Source organism: Lolium perenne, chromosome 5, assembly GCF_019359855.2.
Source record: "Lolium perenne isolate Kyuss_39 chromosome 5, Kyuss_2.0, whole genome shotgun sequence".
In the NCBI taxonomy this organism is placed as follows: domain Eukaryota; kingdom Viridiplantae; phylum Streptophyta; class Magnoliopsida; order Poales; family Poaceae; genus Lolium; species Lolium perenne.
The window spans coordinates 163863835-163872412 of record NC_067248.2 but is presented as its reverse complement, the minus strand read 5'-3'; positions in this window follow the sequence as shown (position 1 = coordinate 163872412).

Here is an 8578-nt window from a genome sequence, read left to right as displayed (position 1 = left end):
AATCTATAAGACGGGAGCAACGAGGGGAAGATCAAGACTAACCCTTGAAGAGATTCCAAAGCCTACAAGATGAGGCTCTTGTTGCTACGGTAGACGATCACTTGCCGCTTGCAAAAGCGCATAGAAGATCTTGATCACCGGTGCCACGAACGGGCAGCACCTCCGTACTCGGTCACACGTTCGGTTGTTGATGAAGACGACGTCCACCTCCCGTTCCAGCGGGCAGCGGAAGTAGTAGCTCCTCTTGAATCCGACAGCACGACGGCGTGGTGTCGGTGGTGGTGGAGAAATCCGGCGGAGCTTCGCTTAAGCGTGCGGGATGTGGTGGAGGAGAGAGACCGCTAGGGTTTGGGGAGAGGGGCGCCGGCTAGGGCACCCTTGAGGAGTGCGGCCGTGGTGGTGGCTTGAGTGGCCGGCCAGCCCCTCTCTCCCCCTCTTTATATAGGTGGAGGCCCCAAGGTTTAGGTCAAAGAGTCCGAATAAGACCCCAACAAAACCTTCCAAGTGTCCAAACCTAGGGGGAGTGGGACTCCCCCCTTTCCTTGGTGGGGTGGCCGGCCACCATGGTGGGGAGTCCACTTGGGACTCCTCCTCCCTTAGGTTGGCCGGCCAAGGTGGGTGGAGTCCCTCTGGGACTCCACCTTCCATCCTTATTTCTTCCAGACTTTTCTAGAACCTTCTAGAACCTTCCGTAGAACCTCCCGGATCATTTTAATTCACATAAAATGACATCCTATATATGAATCTTATTCTCCGGACCATTCCGGAACTCCTCGTGATGTCCGGGATCTCATCCGGGACTCCGAACAAATATTCGAACTCCATTCCATATTCAAGTTCTACCATTTCAACATCCAACTTTAAGTGTGTCACCCAACGGTTCGTGAACTATGCGGACATGGTTGAGTACTCACTCCGACCAATAACCAATAGCGGGATCTGGAGATCCATAATGGATCCCACATATTCAACGGTGACTTTAGTGATCGAATGTACCATTCACATACAATACCAATTCCCTTTGTCACGCGATATTTTACTTGTCCGAGGTTTGATCATCGGTATCACTCTATACCTTGTTCAACCTCGTCTCCTGACAAGTACTCTTTACTCGTACCGTGGTATGTGGTCTCTTATGAACTTATTCATATGCTTGCAAGACATTAGACGACATTCCACCGAGAGGGCCCAGAGTATATCTATCCGTCATCGGGATGGACAAATCCCACTGTTGATCCATATGCTTCAACTCATACTTTCCGGATACTTAATCCCACCTTTATAACCACCCATTTACGCAGTGGCGTTTGGTGTAATCAAAGTACCTTTCCGGTATAAGTGATTTACATGATCTCATGGTCATAAGGACTAGGTAACTATGTATCGAAAGCTTATAGCAAATAACTCAATGACGTGATCTTATGCTATGCTTAATTGGGTGTGTCCATTACATCATTCATATAATGATATAACCTTGTTATTAATAACATCCAATGTTCATGATTATGAAACTAATCATCCATTAATCAACAAGCTAGTTAAGAGGCATACTAGGGACTCTTTGTTGTCTACATATCACACATGTACTAATGTTTCGGTTAATACAATTATAGCATGATATATAAACATTTATCATAAACATAAAGATATATAATAACCACTTTTATTATTGCCTCTTGGGCATATCTCCTTCACGCACCACCCTCCCCACCGCGGCGTCGGGCTCCTATCGCAGGCGGAGAGCGGCCACGACGGCGGTGTTCTCGGTGGTGTCGCTGGTGCCGCTGCTCAAGGGATGGCGAGCATCGGGTACATTCTAGCGCGCAAAAAAAGGGGGACACGGAGGATCAGGGAGCATCGGTGGTCGTGGACGCGCCCCATCTGGCGCTCACGGCCGCGTCCATGGCGCCGTTGGGCGACCCCGCGAAGACGCCGGCGAGGCACAGGGGCGGCGAGGGCCAAAAGCAGCGCGCGAGGCTGGGCGTCGTCGTCCTCGAACACGGAGGCGAGCGCGTTCCCCTTCTTACCGCGCCAGTGCAGGCGGCAGGGGAGGAGGCGGCGACGCGGCATTTCCTCGAACACGCTGCGGGCGTGCGTGAGGGGAGGCCGGCGGCGACCGCGGCGCGGCAGTCGACACGTGCGCGGGCTCCTCCCGGCGAGGCGCGCGGCGGCCAGGGAGGCGAGGCTAGGGAGGGAGAGGAGGGGTGCTCACCTCGGTTGCCGGCACGGGGAGAGGTGGAGCGGCGGGCGACGCGGCGACGACGGCGACCCGGCCTGCTGCTGCGCGCGACGGTGGCCTGCTGCTGCGGGCAACGACGACGGCGGCGGCGCGTGGAGCTTCGGCGATGGCGACGGCGGCGGCTACGGCCGTAGCTACGGTCGACGGCGCGGGCGACGGCGAGCTCGGGCCTGTCTCTGCGCGCGGCGGCGGTGTTGAAATTTTGGCAAAGTTTTGCCACGCGCCTAAGTCATAACACAGGGGAGAGGGCCTTTTGTACGTACCGGTTGGTGGTACCAACCGGTACCAAAGGGTTTTTTTGTTTTTCTTTTTCTTTTGTTGTTTCTTTTGTTGTTTCTTTTGCTGTTTCTTTTTCTTTTCTTTTTCTTTCCTGTTTATTTTCTTTTCTTTTTCTGTTTCTTTTTCTTTTCTATTCTATTTATTTTTTCTATTGTTTTTTTTTCTTTTCTTTTACGTTTCTTTTCTTTTCTATTTTTTTCTATTTCTATTTCTTTTCCTTTTCTTTCCTGTTTCTTTTCTTTTCTTTTTCTGTTTCTTTTTCTTTTCTTTTCTTTTCTTTTCTATTCTATTTATTTTTTCTATTGCTTTTCTTTTTCTTTTCTTTTCTATTTTTTTCTATTTCTATTTCTTTTCCTTTTCTTTTCCATTTCTTTTTTGTTTCTTTTCTATTTCTTTTTTTAATTATTTTCTATATCTTTTCTATATCTTTTCTACTTCTTTTCTTTACTCCCGCCACGACGTCGTCCGCATGGGAAAGTTTCCCGCCCCGACGTCGTGCGGGAAACTTTCCCGCCACGACGCCGCGCGTGGGAGAAAAATAGGCGAGAAAGAAAGGGCGGGAATAAAATTTTATTACGATTGAACTCGAATTAAAAGTACATGGCCAGATTTGACTGTTGGAGTCATTCAGTCATACTCGTGCCTAGCCCTATCGTACTCGCCACTGTAGTCGTCGCAGTCGCCGTCATCATCGTCGCTGGCATCATGGTCGCGGTAGTCGAACCTCGGCGGGAGAGCACGCATGGGCTGGGACTGAGGGTAGCGCAGGCAGGGGCCACGGTAGGCCATGACGCCCTGGAGAGTCCGACCGCGCCACCACAGCCGACGGCCGGCCTAGTTGAAGTTCGAAGGAGGTGGGCCGCCCTCCTCGTGCCTGGCAAGCGCCCTCTCACGCCGATTGATGAAGAAGCTTTCCCAAGTCGGGCTGTAGTCAGGATGCCACTGGGGATTCCTCCGCTGCTCTGGCGTGAGCTCGAAGTAGTAGTGGTTCGTGATGGCCATCTCGCGCGCCACACCTAGAGGGACAGGAGGGACCGGTACGCCTCCGACGCTCAGCAACCAGCCGGTCGGGACGCGTTAGCCCGGCGGGCAGGGGTAGTTCAAGGTGCAAAGCGCCTCCGCCTCCCGGGGGGTTAGAGATACGATGGAAGCCATGGGAGAGAATGATGAGGTTTGCAGATATGAGTCTAGATGTGATATGTAAATGGAGGCCAAGCCTACATATATATAGGCGGGATGACGGAGGCGGGAAGACAGAGGCGGGAACCGGTGGAAAGCGCGGGAATAAAGTAGGCGGGAACGCAATGACGCGGCAAACCTTTAGTACCGGCTGGTGGGTGCAACCGGTACTAAAGGTGGTTTTTCTGTCATGTAACAAAAGTGTCGGTGGGATAAGGACGCGTGGGTAACCTTTAGTACCGGCTGGTGGGTGTAACCGGTACTAAAGGTGGTTTTTCTGTCATGTAACAAAAGTGTCGGTGGGATAAGGACGCGTGGGCAACCTTTAGTACCGGCTAGTGGGTGCAACCGGTACTAAAGGTGGTTTTTCTGTCATGTAACAAAAGTGTCGGTGGGATAAGGACGCGTGGGTAACCTTTAGTATCGGCTGGTGGGTGCAACCGGTACTAAAGCTGTCGGCAGGATAAGGACGCCCTGCTCGATGAGATAAAACATGTAGCGCACGACGCCCTGTCGGAGGAAGAAGACAATGTAGAAGTGGCGCCGTGCCTATAAAAGGAGCATCGATACGCCATGGCAAGCAACTCAACAAGCCAACATGGATGGAGAGTTTCATCACCATCGATGGAGGAAAGGGTTGGGAAATCTCCCGTGGCGGAACTTGTCGAAGATGCCCTTGGTGCACACGCCCTATGGCATCTTCGGAAGTTCCGCCTCGGAAAAATTTCCCTGCAAGCCCGTGAAAGACTCCATCTCCTCTAACAATGTTGGGGAAAGGGTTGGGAAATCTCCCGTGGCGGAACTTGTCGAAGATGCCCTTGGTGCACACGCCCTATGGCATCTTCGGAAGTTCCGCCTCAGAAAATTTCCCTGCAAGCCCGTGAAAGACTCCATCTCCTCTAACAATGTTGGGAAAAGGGTTGGGAAATCTCCCGTGGCGGAACTTCTCGAATATGCCCTTGGTGCACATGCCCTATATATGGCATATTCGGAAGTTCCGCCTCGGAAAAATTTCCCTGCAAGCCCGTGAAAGCTACTTAACTAGTAAAACAAGCCAACCATCTCCATTGTTAATATCTTACATACAGTAACATCATTACTCAAAAGTGATTTCCATATTGAGATACGCAAGTTATGATCCCTATATCTAGCTAGTCTTCTGAGTTTTCTTCGTCTGTTTCCCTTTCTTCTTACTGCGACGCAAACATGGACAATCTTCATTGTTTAAGATGATGCTTGGGTCAATTTTTACCTTGAAAGGTGGAATATCGTCAAACTTATTATAATCTTTTGACATGTCTGTCTTGTCCTCTACTCCCACGATGTTTCTTTTTCCTGAAAGAACTATGTGCCGCTTTGTCTCATCGTATGATGTGTCCTCTTGCCTTTCTTTTCTTTTTTTCGGTTTGCTAGACATGTCCTTCACATAAAAAACCTGAGCCACTTCACTGGCTAGGACGAATGGTTCGGTGTCATACCCTAGATTCTTGAAATCCACTGTAGTCATTCCGTACTGCGGGTCTACCTGTACCCCGTCTTTCAGGTTGAACCATTTGCACCGGAACAAAGGGACCTTGAAATTAGGTCCATAGTCAAGTTCCCATATCTCCTCTATGTACCCATAATATGTGACCTTGTTCCCATTGCCATCTTCTGCATCAAAACGGACACCACTGTTTTGGTTGGTGCTCTTTTTGTCTTGGGAGAAAGTGTAAAATGTGTTCCCATTAATCTCGTACCCTTGAAAAGTCGATATAGTAGAAGATGGTTGCTTGGCCAACAAGTACAACTGCTCGTCATCGGTGACATTCATGAGACGTGTTTGCAACCAACCGCCGAAAGTCTTCATGTGTTCTCCATCAATCCAATCTTCACGTTGCTCCGGGTATTTAGAGCGTAAGATATCCTTGTGTTCCTCTTTGTACGGAGCCACCAAGATGGAATTATGTAGAACTGTGTAGTGTGCTTGAGTGAAAGAATGTCTGTCCATACACGTTGTTGATTTCTTTCCTAGCGTGCCTTTTCCACGCAGTCTCCCCTCATAGCGCGATTCAGGAACACCGATCGGCTTAAGGTCAGTAATAAAGTCAACACAAAACTCAATGACCTCCTCTGTTCCATAGCCCTTGGAGATGCTTCCTTCTGGCCTAGCACGGTTATGAACGTACTTCTTTAAGACTCCCATGAATCTCTCAAAGGGGAACATGTTGTGTAGAAATACAGGACCGAGAACGCCAATCTCTTCGACCAGGTGAACTAGGAGATGTGTCATAATATTGAAGAAGGATGGTGGGAACACCAACTCGAAGCTGACTAGACATTGGACCACATCCTTCTGGAAATTTTGTAGAGTAAGTGGATTGATCACCTTCTGAGAAATTGCATTGAGAAACGCACATAGCTTCACAATGGGTACTCGAACATTTTCCGGCAGAAGCCCCCTCAATGCAACCGGAAGTAATTGTGTCATAATCACGTGGCAGTCATGAGACTTTAGGTTTTGAAACTTTTCTCTGACATGTTTATTATTCCCTTTATATTCGACGAGAAGCCAGACGGGACCTTGATGCTACTTAGGACTTCAAAAAAGATCTCATTCTCCTCTTTGGTAAGAGCGTAGCTGGCAGGACCTTGATACTTCTCTGGATTCAGGTTGTTTCCTTCGTGGATACTTTGCTGGTCCTCCCGTGCATCCGGTGTATCTTTTGTCTTCCCATACACGCCCAAGAAGTTTAGCAGGTTCACGCAAAGAGTTTTCGTCACGTGCATCACGTCGATTGCAGAGTGAACCTCTAAGAATTTCCAGTAGGGTAGCTCCCAAAATATCGACTTCTTCTTCCACATGGGTACGTGTCCGTCAACATCATGCGGAACAGATTGTCCGCCAGGACCCTTTCCAAAGATCACTTTTAAATCCTTGACCATATCATATATAACTTCCCCAGGAGGGCGGGTAGGCTTCGTTCGGTTATCTGCCTCACCTCCGAAATGCTTTCCTCTCTTTCTTACGTGATGTTGTTTTGGAAGAAATCGACGATGCCCCAGGTACACATTCTTGTTTCCCAAATAATTACTGTCAGTCTCACCTAAACAGTGTGTGCATGCATTGTATCCCTTGTTTGACTGCCCTGAAATGTTACCAAGAGCAGGCCAATCATTGATGGTTACAAATAACAACGCTCGTAGGTTAAATTCCTTTTGTTCGTGCTCATCCCACATAGGTACACCTTCGTCACGCCACAACTCTAAAAGTTCTTCAACCAATGGCCTCAGGTACACATCAATGTTGTTGCCGGGTTGCTTCGGGCCCTGGATGAGCACTGACATCATAATGAACTTCCGCTTCATGCACAACCAAGGAGGAAGGTTATAGATACATAGAGTCACTGGCCAGGTGCTATGACTGGAGCTCTGCTCCCCGAAAGGATTAAAGCCATCTGTACTTAGACCAAATCTTAAGTTCCTTGCGTCATCTAAAAATGACTTGAACTCTCTGTCGATTTTTCTCCACTCGACCCGTCAGCGGGGTGTCTCAGCATCACATCTTTCTTACGGTCCTCTTTGTGCCATCGTAACAACTTGACATGCTCTTTGTTCTGGAACAAACGTTTCCACCGTGGTATTATAGGAGCATACCACATCACCTTCGCATGAACCCTCTTCCTGGGGGTGGACTCGCCCTCAACATCGCCAGGGTCATCTCGCCTGATCTTATACCTCAATGCACTACATACCGGGCATGCATTCAAATTCTCGTACTCTCCGCGGTAGAGGATGCAGTCATTGATGCATGCATGTATCTACTGCACCTCTAATCTTAGAGGGCAGACAACCTTCTTTGCTTCGTACGTACTAGAGGGCAATACGTTCTCCCCTGGAAGCATCTTCTTTATTATTTTCAGCAACTTTTCAAATCCCTTGTCAGAAGTACCATTCTCTGCCTTCCACTGCAGCAATTCCAGCGTGGTACCCAGCTTTTCTGACCATTTTTGCAATTTGGGTACAACAGTTTGTTGTGATCCTCTAACATTTTCTCCAACTTCAACCTCTCATTTTCATTTCCGCAGTTCATCTTCGCATCAAGAATGGCCCGACCCAAATCGTCATCCGGGTCATCAAAAATCGGCTCATCGAAAATGGGCTCTTCTTCAGCTTCGTCTTCCCCCATTCTACTATCACCGTCTTCAGTGAATAAGGGATGGTTGTCACTATCCTCTTCTTCTTCGTTGTCTTCCAATATAACCCCTCTTTCTCCGTGCTTGGTCCAACAATTATAGCTGGGCATGAAACCGTTCTCCAGCAGGTGGACGTGAAGGGTCTTTGAGGTAGAGTAATCCTTCATATTCTTACAGGAACTACATGGACAATACATGAAACCATTCGACCGCCTGTTTGCCTCAGCCACGTTGAGAAAATAATGCATGCCATTAATGAAATCGGGATGGCACCGGTCACCGTACATCCATTGTCGACTCATCTGCATTTTATATGTATATCAAAAATCATTAAGTACACAACATCGTGGATATATGAGTGACCAACTTAATTAATATTCAAGTTCATCACATAAAACTAACTTTTTTTTATAAAAAAGAAGAGGCTCACCGAGGTGGTACCGTGCCGGCTAGGGGACGACGCTGGCGATCGACGGCGGTGAGGACGGGGATGATACTAATAAAAACCTACAAAACATACCATAATTTCAGCTCAAATTGCATATAAAAAAAATAAAATCCCTAACTTAGGCATTTCATGGAACACCTTGCTAGCACTAGAAAAATAGTACGAGTTAAAACTACCAAAGAAATGAGCTAAATTAGGAACGCCGGAAGGAAGAATGATATTGCTAACCCTTGGATAGATGTGTGTCGTTAATCTTGT